This window comes from Pteropus vampyrus, unplaced genomic scaffold (genome assembly GCF_000151845.1).
Source record: "Pteropus vampyrus isolate Shadow unplaced genomic scaffold, Pvam_2.0 Scaffold394, whole genome shotgun sequence".
Lineage (NCBI taxonomy): Eukaryota > Metazoa > Chordata > Mammalia > Chiroptera > Pteropodidae > Pteropus > Pteropus vampyrus.
Genome location: NW_011889175.1, coordinates 1,393,703 through 1,409,665, shown reverse-complemented (window position 1 = coordinate 1,409,665; position 15,963 = coordinate 1,393,703). Strand labels below are relative to the sequence as shown.

The 15,963-nt window shown below is 42.7% G+C and overlaps 1 protein-coding gene across 2 annotated transcripts in view; it reads left to right on the top strand.

Moving 5' to 3' along the window:
* RANBP10 (RAN binding protein 10) overlaps positions 1–15,963 on the top strand; it is a 55,658-nt gene that overhangs the window by 2,816 nt on the left and 36,879 nt on the right. The window lies entirely within an intron of this gene.

Here is a 15,963-nt window from a genome sequence, read left to right as displayed (position 1 = left end):
TAGGTGTTGCCTACAAATCTAAAGAAAGTTGGGCATCTTCTCTCCTTCTGTTCCCAGCAGTTTTACATGTGGTAAATATAACCATTAAGCTGACCTGGAAACCTCAGTTTTAAAAAGGTCTCAGGTCATGTGTATCTTGGTGGCCTGCTTCAATTGACCACTGTCAGATGGCAAGTTTATAAATATCCCTTCATGGCCTCTTTAAGGAATCCTTGAAAGCCTTCTTATGGCTCTGGTGTAGCCAGATGTTGGTATGGGCCACATGTGGTTTTGAAGAGACCAAGGGCAGTTACAGGGCAGACAGTGATCAGCTTGTTTCCTGTTGATGCTGGAGGTGTGTTTCTGACCAGGGTTTGGTTCACGTGTTAGTTGGATATATAGCTTTTCTGTATCATCTAGTTGATCTTCAGCATCTCTGGAAAGTGGCTGGAGCAGATGATGGTGTGCCTATTTTGTGGGTGAGCCCTGATCCCCTGTGATGTTTGGCGACCTGCCTTGGATGCAGGGCTTGGGATGTGCAGTGGAGTGGCCTAATTTGTCAGATATCTTCTCCTGATACCAGACATGTGTTCCCATGCTGCTGTTGCCTTATTGCATTCCCTCCCTGGGTACAGAGATGGAATGTCCAATTGCATTCTCACAGGACAGTGTGTTCTCACAGGACAGAGCTGAAAGTTGCTTAGTGCTGAGTGGGACCAGAGAAGAGTGGTGTGCTCTAATCTGAGCTTTATTGACTTACCATCTCAATGAATCTGTAAACTTGTTTTTCTATAGATTTGAGTATGGGCCTCCTTTGTAAAAGGTGTTTATGAACCCAGTTGTCAGTGTCATTGTTTTTCAGAAAGGCCTTTGTTCTGATGATGTCTTTTGTAGAAAAGCACACTAAGCTCATCTAATTAGGAAGGTTTCATTTCAAGGGTTCATAGAGTATTTATTCATACCTACTATGTGCAAGGCCCATGCTAGGTGCAGGGAGAACAAAGGTAGAGGCAAACACAGGCCATGGAGCCTGTGCCCTACTCAGTAGAGAGTGGGCTGAAAGGCTGTCTATAAGAGAAGGGAGAGCCTGGGCATGGTGAGTGATGAGTAGGAGTTTCCCAGCAGGTGAGACCTGTTGTACCTAAAATGAGGCTGGTCAGTAACTAGCTTGTTTTCAGGCTGCTGTGCTTCCTGGGCACTCCCCAAATATAGGAGAGAGCTGCAGAAGGAGGGACTGTGTTTGAGCTAAGAACTTGGCACAAACTGATGGGATTCAGCTTCATTTTGCCAAGTCACCAGAGCTGGGAACCCCAGGAGCAGGCTGGTGAGGCGAGGAGACATCAGAGCCCTGTCAGTGGTGCCAGGAGATAAGGGCATTTGGGTTGATCTTGTTAGGAAGCCAAGGAGGCCCTGAAGCTGAAGGTCCTTGGGAGAAATGACTTGCTTATTCAGAGTTCATGGACCTATGGGTGGCCCCAGGAGTTAGTGATGACACATGGAGGGTGTGGCTGGCCAGGCTGACAGATGCTCCAGTGTGACCCTCAAAATAGACTGTAACATCATCCCAGCAGCGGCGGCCTCCTGACATGTGATGGGTGGCTCTACCCAAGAACAGCAAGCCTGAGCTAGAGCACTAGATGGAGTTGGGAGAGCTCTTCTCTGCAGCTGATTTCCTTTGGCTAGGCAGCAGTGTCCTCATCCGTTAATTCTTTGTACCACAACGAGGCACCCGTTGTTTTGTCTCAGTCCCAGGCCTGAGCCCCAGGAACACAGGCATGAGGCCTATCTAGAGTGGAGGCAGATAGGCCTGTGCACTAGAACTCACAGAGTGGTGTAGTAAAGGCGAGTCATGGTATGTGCTATACCCAGTGGTTGCCCAGAGGTCAGACTTCCTCCTCTACCTGAGAGTTTGGGGAAAACGTCATAGAAGAGGTAATGATACTGAATCTAGAAGGATGAGTTAGAGGATTCCAGATGAACAAAGTGAGAAGCAGATGCTCCAGGCAGGAGGAATAGTGCATAAAAAGTTGTGAATACAGAGCATGAAGTAGTTGGGGGCCAGATCAGAAATATGTTTTATGCTGTGGCCAAGGAGCATGGGCATTATTCTGAGGGCAGTAGTGGTGTATGAGGACTTTGAATCTGTCCACACTTTTGAGAGTGGATGGGGGAGAAGAAACTGCTGGTCCGGTTCAGCCAGGCCTCTTTGGCTGAGAGCCCAGTCAGTGCGGGCCAGTGGCTTTAGGTCCTTGACTATGGCTCTGGTTTCCCCACAGAAAAGACAACTGTCTTTTCTCTCTCTTGGCTGGGCTTTATCCTACATGGTGAGATGCAGAGGTGAGATGCTGAAGACTGGTAGCCAGAGAGGCTTCTCAGAGGTGAAAGGACTGCGTGTGCTGGTGTTTCTTGGTATTTTGGTTTTGCCAAGACAACAATGAAAGACAACACTGTCCATGATTTTCCATGGAGACCCAAAGAGCCACTCACTCAAATAAGATCTCACCTGCCACATTCTTGGTCTGGAGAGCCACTTGAGCTCAGGCCCTCCAGCCTAGAGACACCTCATGTGTGGCCCCTCCCCCTGGGTCTCCCCACTTTAGTCCCTGTGCATTGTACAGTGCCATTGAGAAGTTCGGAGCTCATTTGTGGACCTGGGGAAGGCCTTGTCCTGCCTTCCCTGAGAAGTAGTTGCTGTCCTTGCCCAAGGCAGGTACAGATGGCAGTTGTGCCCTGTTCTCCCTCACTGCCCCCTCTTGCTAATGGCCTCACGGGTAGATGCTGACCTTTGAGCTGCTTCTCTTCCAGTAACACATTGCACTGTTTCTAGAAACGTGGAGTATTTGGGCTCTGGAGCATCTTAGAGTGTTGTTTTGCTCACCTTTGTTGGAGCTTAAAGCTTAGGTCTACTGGGGCTGCTGAGGTGAAAGGTCTGGAGTCCACGTGGTATCCTGTTCCTGTGCCGAGCTCGTCTGGGCTTCCCTGGGACCTTTTTGCTCAATGTGTGTCACCACCCAGGCTCCGACTGCAAGCTGACAGTGGGAGTATGGCTTCTTTATAACTGGGGACTTCCTTGGTCAAAGGTCAACCTCTAGAGAAATTACTAAACTTCACTTTGTACTCCCTTCTCCCCCCATCATTTTTTGTTTTCTGGAATGTTTGGTCTTTTCCTTAGATGGATCACCACATAAGGGAGACTCTCTGTTAGAAGGGATGTGGGAGCTCATTGGGCTGGAGCACAAGAGGATGGACTCGGCAGCTCTGCATGGCACAGTACAATGTGCCATCCTATTGTAGGATCATTGGGAAGGAATCGGGAGCCCCAGAGTGGTTCTCTGTGGTCAGGGGTCAAGTTAAAAAGAGACTGATCACTGAGAAAGAGATGAATAACACTGTGTCTAAAATCAAGGATGTCCCTCTGTCGCTCCAGAAATTCTGTTCAAAATTTACTTAAAATATCATTGTAGTTCCAGAATCTTCAGCTTTTTTTTTCTTTGTAATTAAAATGCGAAGTTGTGGCTTTATTGCTAGAAATGAGGCTAGAGGACTTGGTGATGGAACATAGCCCACCCCATTTGCCATGAAGGGGCCAGAAAAAGATGCTCTGGACTGTGTAGAGAAATGGGGGAGTGGCTGGGTAAGTCTCCTGTACCCCTATTAGGTTCTACTTTTCTCCTACCTATTGGACCTTGGAGATGGCTGGGATGCCAGGGAAATTTACTTCAGGTTCTAGATGGCAATTGAGGCTCAAATACACCTGCTGCCCCCTTTGCTTCCATGGAAAACATTACCGATTAATAATAGCATACATTCTTGTCCAGACAGAGCCCCAGAAGTTTTCTCACTGCACAATGCACCAGGCAGCTGCTATTTTTTTGGTCAGAGTTTCATCACGAGACAAAACCAACTGGCCTTCAGGGAGAGGCTGTTGGAAGATGAGAAGAGGTGGAGAGAGGAAGACAGTTGTACCCAGATGGTCTGAGGGCCCAGTTTATGACTTCTAGAGGACATTGCTGAGGCGGAGCTGAACCAAAAAGAAAGAAGCAGAGGGGGCGATGGTTGGTTGAGTAAAACTGTATATAACCCAGTTTATAAAGCCATGTATCTGAATTGGCATGGCTATTTTATAAATACTCTTTTAATAACCGTTGTGCCAGGAGTTTAGCAATAGTTATATTTGCTTTTTTTTTAAATCAAAATATATTTTTATTTTCTCTGTAGATTTTTTTTTAGCTATAGAAGAATACACCGGATCTTTCAATACCTGACACAATGTACGTTTTAAAAGTAGACAGCAAAGGAGATGGAGAGATGCAGGTTTGAACAAACACAGGTTGTTGCCATTATATATGTTGTATCATTCGAGGCCAGTGCAGAAAACAAACCATTACAGATATTTTAAGCAGAAAGTGATTTAATACATGGAATTAGAATCATTGGAACTTAGAATTTCCATGTAATGGTGGGCTAGGTTACTTGAATGAAAACTTCCTGCTGAACAAACTCAAGGCCAGTTTCTGGATGAACACCTGTAACGAGGGAGTTAAGGGTAATACCTGAGTGCCTAAGGGCATTTGCCATGTCCACATTCAGCTGTGCAGCTGTGTAATTATACAGGGCCAGAGAAGTAGAGGGTAGGGCCCAGAGCCTGCTAGATGTGGGGTCTGGTGGGAACCCTTTCACATTAAGCTGTGGCGCCAACTGGCTACACCCTTTAGCTAAGGGCAGTGTATTTGGTTTTTGAATGTGGCAGGCTCTGGAAAGTCAAGGCTTGGTACTCGAGACTCTATCTGCCCTTTAGAGAAATAGTCAGAACCTGAGGTATGTGAGTAACTTGCTTAGGGCCACCCAGGGAGACTGTTCTGCACTTTCCTATCTTGTGCGCTTTCTGGGTGTTTTGATGGTACTGGTAGTGGCAGTGAATGTCTGAGGGTCTCCTGACCCATGTTCAAAATGATCTTCCTCCCTGACTCAAAGCCCCTTTGCCTTCAGGCCTGTTCTTCCGTGGATGGTGCCGATGCTGGGTTCATTTATCTCTGTAACACCTTCTCTTTCATTGGGGGCCTGCACAGAGTTGGGCTTCATGGGTGACTGGGTGGCTTCCTGGCAGAGGGGTAGGGTTGGGGTGTGGTTGCTAGAGGAGCAGCTTACACACAGTAACCAGTGTCATGCACTGTGGCTTTAAGCAGGCCCATCAGACTATGAAATAAAATCTAAGCACCAAATATTAACCCTCATTTCAGACCTAAATGTCAGTTAGTATTTTTCCTGAAATGTCTCCCAGGGACCATTTTGTAACCATGGTCCCTGAGATCACCTCTGTTCGAGGGCTATTGATTTCTTTATCTGGGGCAGGTTCTGTTAGGGACAAGATTGCCAGCCTGCTGAGTTGTGGCTAAGGTGTTAGATGTCAAGATGAAACTGTCAAGTAAGATTCCAGTAACTCCTCTAGGATCTGGGGCAGGAGACAGGGGCAGTAATGACTGGCCCTTTCACCAGAGAATGGCAGCAGAGCTGATACCTTCGTACAGCCAGCAACAGCTACCAGCCCTGAGGCTGAGGAGCTTGTCTCTTATCCCTTTTCTCCTCTTTGTCACTCGCTACCCAAGCTCTGTGAGCCTGGAGACATCCAGTTGATAGCTTAAATGAAAAATGATCAGGTCCCATAGTCATTGGTTCATATATCTTATGCAACATTTATTAAAAGTGCCTATGAGCTTGCCAGCCTGTAAAATCCACCTTCCCCCTAATAAGAAATTGATAGAAAGTAAAAAGGGCTAGGTCTGTGTTCTTCATTCTTGCTGTGTGCTTGCAGTGAGGCACTTCTTTCTTCTGGCCCTGATGTAAGGCCAGAATACTCTGGTGCTTTCCACTCCACTCTGTGCCAAGGCCTGTTTGTCTCATCCAGAAAAGCCAAATGAGGTTCATGCTGGCATGCAGAGCCGTAGAGGCATTCTTGGTGACTCGTGTGTGTGTGTGTGTGTGTGTGTGTGTGTGTGTGTGTGTGTGTGTGTGTGTGTGTGTGTGTGTGTAACACATATGTAACAGAAAATATGCCATTTTAACCATTTTTAAATGGTTCGTTCATTCAGTGGTATTAATTACATTCACAGTGTTGCACAACCATTACCACTATCTAATTCCAAAACTTTTCCATCACTCCAAACAGAAACTCTGTACCCATTAGGAAATAACTCCCCTCCTCCCATTCCCTGGTAACCTCTTGTCCACTTTCTGTCTCTGAATTTGCCTAGATAATTCATATAAGTGGAATCATACAATATTTGTTCTTTTATATCTGTCTTTGTTTCACTTAGCATAATGATTTCAAGGTTTATCTGTGTTGTGGCCTGTATCAGAATTTCATTCCTTTTTATGCCTCTATGTATATACCACATTTTGTTTATCCATTTATATGTTGATGGACACTTGAGTTTTTGCCATCTTTCAGCTCTTGTGAAAAATGGGTTGATGAACATTGACATACAAGTATCTGTTTGAGTCCCCCTTTTCAATTCTTTTGGATGTACACTTAAGAGTGGAATTTTTGGATCATTCTGTGTTTAATTTTTTGAGAAACTACCTATTTTTCATAGCAGCTGCACCATTGTACATCCCTACCAGCAATGTATGGAGGTTCCAATTTCTCCACATCCTCACCAACACTTCTTTTTCTTTCTCTCTCTCTCTTTTTTTTTATTGTAGCCATCCTAGGTGGATTGCAGTTCTTAATGACTAGTGATATTGAGCATCTTTTCATTTACTTATTGGATATTTATATATCTTCTTTGGAGAGTCCTTTGCCTACCTTATAATTGGATTGTCTTTTTGTTGTTGAGTTGTAAAGATTCTTTATATATTTTGAATATCGAACCCTAATCAGATATATGAATTGCAAATATTTTCTCCCATTCATAGATTGTGATTTTACTTTCTTGATAATGTCCTTTGCTGCATAAAAGTTTTTTTATTAAGTCCAGTCTATTTTTTGTTTTGTTGCCCATGCTTTTGGTGTCATACTTAAGAATCCATTGCCAAAGTCAAGGTCATGAGGCTTTCCCCCTATGTTTTCTTCTAAGAATTTTATGGTTTTAGTTTTTATATTTAGATCGTTGATCTATTTTGAGTTAATTTTATATATGGTAGGAAGTAGGGGTCCAACTTCATTCTTTTGCATGTGGAAATCCAGTTGTCCCCAGCACCAGTTGTTAAAGAAACTATTCTTTCCCCATTGAATGGTCTTGGCACCTTTGTCAAACGTAACTTGGCCATAAATATATGGGTTTATTTATGGATTTTTCTATTCTATTGGTCTATATGTCAACTATATGCCAGTACCATACGGTTTTGATTACTATAGATTTACAGTAAGTTCTGAAATCAGGAAGTATGAATCCTTCAACTTTGTTCTCTTTTTTCAAAATTGTTTTAGCTACTTGGGATTCCTTGCCAAGTCCATATAATTTTGAGGATCAACTTTTCCATTTCTGTAAAAAAAGACTTCGAATTTGGTAGGGATCGTGTTGAACCTGTAGAACAATTTGGAGAATATTAAGAATTTTCTCTTAACAATATTGTTTTCCAATCTATGGACATGGAGTATTTTTAAATTTGTTTGTGTCTTTAATTTCTTTTAGTCCTGTTTTATAGTTTTTAGTGTACAAATCTTTCACCTCCTTGATTAAATTTATTCCTAAGTATTTTTTATGCTATTGTAAATGGAATCGTTTTCTTAATTTCCCTTTTAGATTGATCAGTGTTAGTGTATAGAAACACAGCTGCTTTTTGTATGTTGATCTTGTATCCTGTGACTTTGCTGGATTCATTTATTAGTTCTCATAAGCTTTCTGTGTATTCTTAATGGATTCTCTCAAGCTTTCTGTGTATTCTTTGGGATTTTCTATGGGATTCTGTGGCATCATGTAATCTGCAAATAGAGTTTTACTTCTTCCAATTTAGATGCTTTTTATTTCTTTTCATGTCTAATTGCTCTGGCTAGAACTTCCAGTACAATGTTGAATAGCAGTGGTGAAAGGTGGGCATCCTTGTCTTGTTCCTGATATTACGGGAAAAGCTTTCAGTCTTTCACCATTGAGATTGTTAGCTGTGGGTTTTTCAAAAATACCTTTTATCTCATTGAGGAAGTTTCCTTTTATTCCTAGTTTTCTGAGTGTTTTTATCCTGAAGAGGTTTTTGTCAGATGCTTTTTCTGTGTCCGTTGCAATGAGCATGTGGATTTCTTTCACTCATTCTATTCATGTGGTTTATTATGTTGATTGGTTTTCTTATGTTGAACCTCCCTTGCCTTCCTGGGATAAATCTCACTTGTTCATGGTGTGTAATCCTTTTACTATGTTGCTGGATTTTGTTTGCTACTATTTTGTTGAGAGTTTTTACATCTGTATTCATAAGGTATATTGGTCTGCAGTTTCCTTTTCTTTTGATGTCTTAGTGGTGACTTTTTTGCAGTTGCAGGATCTACCCCATCTTGGGCTGGCACCAGAATATAGCACATTTGCAACAGTACACAGACATTATTCTGCCAAGAACTGAAGTCTCTAGGTCAGAGCTGGGAAGGAGCTTAGGAGCCCTTTAGTTCAATCTTTCCTCTTCTGATAGGGAACCTGAGATGTAAGTGAAATCCAAGACCGACAGTTCTGAATTAGGCTGGAGTGTTCGAAACTAGGCTTCAGAGTCTGGGGTGTTGTCTCTGGATCCCTGCTGTAAGGTGTTCCTGTCACTTAAAACTCTTCAGGAGGCAAGAGGGGAATGTCAGACTGTTGCCAGAGAGGTTCCCTGTGTGGAATGCTCTAAACTATCTCAGGACTGGGTGGGGGATTACAGCAAAAAGGTAGTTCCCTCCCCTAGGCCTTGTACATCTCCGGAGGGTATGAGAGTCCACAGGAGGGGCCGCAGAAGCCACCAGTTCTTTCTCGAGGCCAGTAGACAGGTTTTGTCTACTGTCTAACGCCTGCCTGGGTCATAGAAGAATCCCAAATCACTTGGAGCTGTGTCGATCCTGTGTTGGTGCAGCAGAGTCTCCTGAGTGTGTGCTCTGGGTCATGCTTGGGATGTACCGGTAGCTGTGTGAACTGGAGCCCCAGCTCCTTTGCTGAGCAAGGATTTTGACCATTTCCTGCTGCTTCTGAAGGTGTGATCTTCTGCTTTCCTGTCAAGGCTCAGGGAATTGGGTGTACTAAAAAGCTGACCACGAAGGCCAAGTCTCCCTGCTTGTCCCTTTGATTCTGAAATAGGTGAGAGCCAAGAGCTTCCTCAGTACGTGGCCATCAGCTGCTTCTTGAAATAAATTTTCTATGACTATCAAAGTAATTTGTGTTAATTGTAGAAAGTCTGAAAAACCAGAGAGAAAAAAAGAAGAATCCAAGCTGACGAGTGTGCCTGCAGCTCTCCGCATGACTGCAGCAGTTACAGCAGACAGTTTTTGTGGGAGAGTCAGCAAAGAGGGTGGAAGGCAGGAGGGGCCGCAGAAGCCACCAGTTCTTTCTCGAGGCCAGTCATTCTCCAGGGCCCTGGTTGGCCCCTGCTGCCTGCAGTGGATGGTGAGAGCCTCAGGGTGGACCCGGGGGTTTGGTCAGCCGAGGGCCTTTACTGCAACTGCTGCTTTTTATCCATTCTCTCTGGTGGATCTCACACCACCATGGTCTGAGCAGCACCTGCTTGCTGCCTTCTCTCTGGAGCCCAACAGAGAGGCAAAGTCCCTCTTTTAGCTCTAGCTTGTGTTATGGTTTTGGCAGCGAACGGTAGAAATTGAGAAGATAGAGACCAACGCATGGCTTCACTGTCATGAAGTGCTTGTCTGTTGTCCCTTTACAGTAACTGGCTGTCTCACCTGTTTGACAGATGGCATTTCTTTTCCATTTTGCTGCATTTTGTGAGCGATAAATAATTTTCTCTCCAGTCTCCTCAGATATTTCCTATTGTTTGAAAAGAGAGCCCTGATGGAGATGTGAAGTGTTGGGTCACTAAGCCGTGTCGATTAGTCACTCGCTTGAGGAGTGAGAGTCCTTGTTGCCACACTCCAGGGTGACCAAAGCAGCCTGTGTCTGTTGGTGTCCCTAGCACTGCTTGACCTCCTACCAAGAAGGAAGCAAATGCTCACCCCCTTTCTCTTCAGCAATCTCAAGTCAACAGACATTTGTTTTTAGATGTCCCAAGATCCACCCAGTAAGTTTACCATGTTCTAAAGAGCACTTGGCTTTCTCTGTGTCTCTCCATCCCCACTGCTCCTGTCCTTGTCTGGCCCTGTCACCTTCTACTGGATGATTTTGGTACCCACATTTTTGCCTCTTCAATCTATTTTCCAAATATCAGCTATTTGATCATCTGCACCTTTTCTAAACCATTTCTGTAGCTTCCCATTGACCTCCGTGAAGTTCAAACTCCTTAAGGTAGCGTGAAGGTTGTCTGTGTCTAGACCTTGTTTTCGGCTCTTTTTAGGTCTGCGCAGGCTGTGACCCAGCCACACTGAGCTGCTTTCAGTTCCTTGACCATGGGGCTGCTTTCTTGCCTGTTCTTCAGCACATTCTGGTGCTTCTACATGGAACACACTCCCTTTTTTCTTCTCATCTTCTTTACTAGGTCTTGACTCCACCTTCGCTTCCTCTGGGAATCCCTGTCAGTGTGCCCTGATTCTCTGGCCCAACCCTGACTTGACACTGGAAACTGTCAGAGGGCAAGGACTGAATCTAGGCCCACACTTGTGTCCCCAGCACTGCACTGGGCACACAGGATCCTTATGGAATGAGTGAAAACTGAAAGTCTCTATAAAGAGAAAATTATCACACCTTTCTTACTGAATTACTCAACTTTAACAAGGACCCAACAGCTCCTAACAACCCATTAATTTTCAAGTGCCACCAGAGATCAGCAGGAGAGACAGTGTCAGGGTAGCTTTTTAACATTATTCTTCCTGCTTCTTAGATGCAGAAGTACTACTATTTGTGTCCTGAAGAACATACTTGGGTTTTTGTCATGCTCTCTCCCTGTTGTTTTGCCTTATTCTTGACAGCCTGTCAGAGAGCTGAGACCACATTAGTATAGAACTTAGCAAAGCACTACATATGTCACTCAGTGATTGAGAGGGAAACTCAGGTCTGCTTAGATTTTTCTTGAGTAGATGGAGAAGTGAACTTCCCTGTGCTTGTTATGTTACTAGCTTTGTGGTTGTAAGTCATTTAATCTCATGGTCCTGAAGTCTAGTGGCAGCAAGAGGGGAGAATAATGCTGAGGGTGTCTTGGCTGAGTTCAGGGCTCACTTATCTGTCACATAGCTCAGTTATGACCTCATTCCAGCTAGAAGCTGAGGTTCCCATTGAAATGTGGCTGAGAGAGAGCCTGTGACTTTCGTATAAAATTCTTCACCAGCCCGCAAGTAGATGAACCCCAGGGGTTTGTTGAATGTCCATCATGTGCCCAGCACTGCATTGGCTCTGTGCTTTTCCTCTGCAGCCTGGGGGCTCCTTCCAATAGCCCCTGCATCCTAAAGTGGGTAGCAGGCATTGCAACTGTTCTGTCCACTGTGACATCAGACCTGATGTTGGAGCCTGTAAACTTAGGCTCCATCTCTTGTGCTTGGATGTTTGGGTTTGGAATTGCTCTTTGGGGGCAATATCAGAACTGAATAAGCACATATCTAGGTGCTGGGTTTTTGTTGTTCGGGGCCAGAGATGACACCTTTGAAAGACACCTTTGAAAGACAGGGCAGGTAAAGATACTGTCTCCCTGGATTCTAAATCACCAAGCTTGAAGAAAAGACAAGACTTTATGTAATAATGAATGTTATAGCAATGATGGTGGGCTACTATGTGATGATGGTGGACTACTTTTTTTTAAAGCAGTAGTATTGATATATGTTTGTTTATTTTATTGTGGTAAACTATACATAACATAAAATTTATCTTTTAACCATTCTTAAGTGTACAGTTCAGTGGTATTTAAGAACATTCATACTGTTTTGCAACCATTACCACCATCTACCTCTAGAACTTTTTTCATCTTCCCAAGCTGAAACTCTATACCCATTAAACATTAACTTTCTATTTTCTCCTCCCGCTAGATCCTGGCAACCATCATTTTACTTCCTGTTTCTATGAATTTGACTACTCTAGATACCTTATATAAGTGGAATCATACAATATTTGTCTTTTTGTGACTGGTTTATTTCACTTAGGGTAACGTCCTTAAAGTTCATCCGTGTTGTAGCATGTGTCGGAATTTCCTTCCTTTTTGAGGCTGAATAATATTCCATTGTGTGTATATACCACATTCTGTTTATCAGTTCATCCACTGGACACTTGGGTTGCTTCTGCCTTTTGGCTCTTGTGAATAATGCTTCTGTGAGTATGAGTGTACAAATATCTGTTCAAGTCCCTTCTTTCAGTTCTTTTGGGCATATACCCAGAAGTGGAATTGGTGGATCATAGAGTAATTCTATGTTCGAATTTTAAAACTTATAATTACTATGTAATTAATTGCCATACTGTTTTCCACAGCAGTTGCACCATTTTGCATTCCCACCATCAATACACAAGAGTTGCAATTTCTCTAAATCTTCACCAACACTTCTAAGAATTTTATAGTTTTAGGTTTTACATTTAGGTCTTTGACTCATTTTGAGTTAATTTTGCATGTGATATAAGGTAAGAGTCTAAATTTATTCTTTTACATGTGCATATTCAGTTGTTTCAGCACCATTCATTGAAAATATTGTCATTTTTCCAGTTGAATGGTTTTAGAACCATTGTTGAAATCAGTTGACCACATGTCAGTGGATTTATTTCTGGGCTCTCAATTCCGTTACATTGGTCTATAGGTTGCTCTTTATGCCAGTACTAACACTGTTTTAATGATCATAGCTTTGTAGTTAAGTTTTGAAATCAGAAAGTGTGAATCCTCCAACTTTTTTCTTCTTTTTCAAGATTGTTTTGGCTATTCAGGGTCTCTTGAGGTTTCATATGAATGGCATTGACTCTCTCATGTATATTGCCTTGGGTAGTATTGACATCTTAACAGTATTAAGTCTTCTAATCCATGAACATTGATGTCTTTACATTCATTTGTGTCTTCTTTAATTTCTTTCAGTGTTAATAGTTTTCAGTATACAAGTTTTTCTTGGTTAAGTTTATCCCTAAGTATTTTATTCTTTTTGATGCTATTTAAATGGAATTGTTTTCTTAATTTCTTTTTTAGATTGTTCAGTGTTAGTATGTAGAAATACAACCATTTTCGCATATTGATTCTATATTCTGCAACTTTGCTGAATTTATTAGCTATAACTGTTTTTGTGGAATCTTTAAGATTTTCTCCATATAGCTCACATCATCTGTGATCATAGATATTTTCACTTATTCCATTCCAATTTGGATGCCTTTTTCCCCCTTGTCTGATCGCGTTGGCTAGAACTTCCAATACTCTGTTGAATAGAAATGGCAAAAGCAAGCATCATTTTCTTGATCTTAGAGGAAGAGCTTTCTTTCAGTCTTTCACTATTGAATATGATGTTAACTGTGGGTTTTTCTCATATAGCTTTTATTATACTGAGATAATTTCCTTTTATTTCTAGTTTGTTGAGTATTATTGAGATATAATTTAACATTCTGTACAGTTTACCCATTTAAAGTATACAATTCAGTGGGGGTTTTTTTAGTGTAATCACGGGATCCTTATAGTTTCTTAACCCTCTTTACTTACCTCAGACTGGTTGGATAATACTTTTCAAATGTATATAGACTTGCTGGAAGTTAGAAGCCTGCATTTTTTGTAGTTTTAGAACATCAAATTTTTGGAAAAACTTAATGTCACCTGGTGTTTGAAGAATTGGGACTCATTCCCTTTGAACACTGATTCAGCTTTGACTGCATATGAGTAAGCAATTTAGGTTCCTATGGGGCTGCTCCCTGTGTCATGGATGCCTGGAAGTGGCAGGGTACCCAAGTGCGGGTATTGGCCTCCTCTGGCTGCTCTACCCTTAGCTCATCCACTTGGATTCTGAAGTTGAGTCTGGGGTTTGTATAGCTCCCAATTTATCCACTAGTAAATACTGTACTATCTGTGGGGCAGAGAGTCTGTAGGAAGATGTTGAGGGCTAGCTGCCAGAGGTAGAAGAAGCTGCCCATACGGGGAGGCCTAAGCAGCTTGTGTTTTGAGCACACGTGCCTTAGTAGTTTCCCATTCCCATGGAAAATTGTAGAACCAGAGCTCTGTCGCTGGTGGCTAAGCATACCTTTCTTGGATGGTCCTTTATCTCTCCTGTTTGCACTAGCCTTCAGTGGTCAAGGGTCACCCAGCAGCACATATGCTCCAAACACAAGCCCTCATCTTAGCATCAGGAAACCTGTATGCCAGAGATGATATCACATTTGGTGTTGGGCAGCAGCTCAGGCCACTCTGAATAGGGCAAGATGGTGGGTTGGCATCCAAGTCAGGTAAACCCTTGGCTCTGTTGCATTTGTATATGTTGGACTGATGGCTGCAGGACAGTTGGGGTCATTTGCTACTTGGTCAGCTGAGGCATTGAGGGATGAAGACCAGCTTTTGGCAGCCTCTGCCACGTAAAGTAAGGAAGCTAATTATTTGAGCTGCATTTTTTCTGGGAAAATGTGCAGGTTTTAATCTTATGGGAATCTTGCCATTGGGTTTCACAGCTTCTGCACCTGATGGTCCTTGAAGGTCCACTTCTGGCAGGAGATAGCAGACAGTTGGTGAGTCTCCTGGTCCTTTGAGCCATGAAAGTCCCTTTTTGAAGTCTGTTCCTTTTCTCCTTTACCTTCCCTCCCATTTTCCCTAATCCCTGCAGGCCAAGTTGCCAGGACCATGTGTTTGTCAGTGCCTTTTATTGGTTCTTGCCCACCATGATGTGGATAGCTGGTTTCAGAGGAAGGTCATTGGGTCAGAGCCTTCCCTTCCTGCCTTATCCTTTATTTGGGTGGTTGAGGCTGCTCTCCTAAAACCCAGGGGCACAGCCAGCCAGAGAAGGGCAAAAGGGCATTTACTGCAGATGAGGGACTTGCAAGGACAGGAGGGCCATGTCGTGGGAACTCTGGTAGTGTTAGGAAACAGGTACATAGGTGCATGGAGCATGCTAGAAGAGGAATGAAATAGTCCAAGATAGAGAAATGTATGTGGGAGGGATCCTTGCAGAATTACCTAGAATAGAAAATAATAAAGGGATCGTTTCATTAACTATTTAAATGTCTAATCAATGTACTGTATACTTGAAACTAATGATAAAAAAAAGCTATACCTAACTGAAATGATTGAAACAAAGAAATTAGGAGAATCTCACAAAGACTGAAAAAAAGGAAGAGACATGATTTATACTTTGACCTCATCTCCACTCTAGAAAATAAACAAAATTGGCCAAAAAAAAAAAGTAAATGTACAGCTACTTAGAAATTGTCAAAATAAGACAACTCTATGTGATTGCTTTAAAAAACATTTTTTATTGTGGTAAAATATACATAACATAAAATTCACCATTTTAACCATTTTTTAAGTGTACAGTTCAGTGACATTAAGTACTTTCGCATTGTTATGCAACCATAAAGTTATACCTCAGCCCTCTTTTTTTTTTTTTTTTCACTATTTTGAGCTCCTCAACCACATATTGACACTCACATATGGTTAATATCAGGCATCAAGTGTGGGGTTCTACTGTTTTACTCTTAGAAGGTGATGACTTGTTTCTCTTATTTCTGAGTTCTTGGGGAAATACCTCACTATTATTTCTTTATACATTATAAACACTTAGACTAAAAAAACCTGTTTATTCTCTTTTTTGACCTGCCCTCTCCTGAGTGTCACTGAAACGTCTTTGGCAGAGTTGCCCAGCATGTGTCCACCTTGCTTTGGGCAGCTTAGCTGTTTAGGCACCTAGTGATGGAAGGAGTTATGAGGTGGGTCTCAGGGGCTTCCTATACCACCATCCCCCAGCTTTGGATTGTTGAGGAGGCCAGCAGTGATGTATGG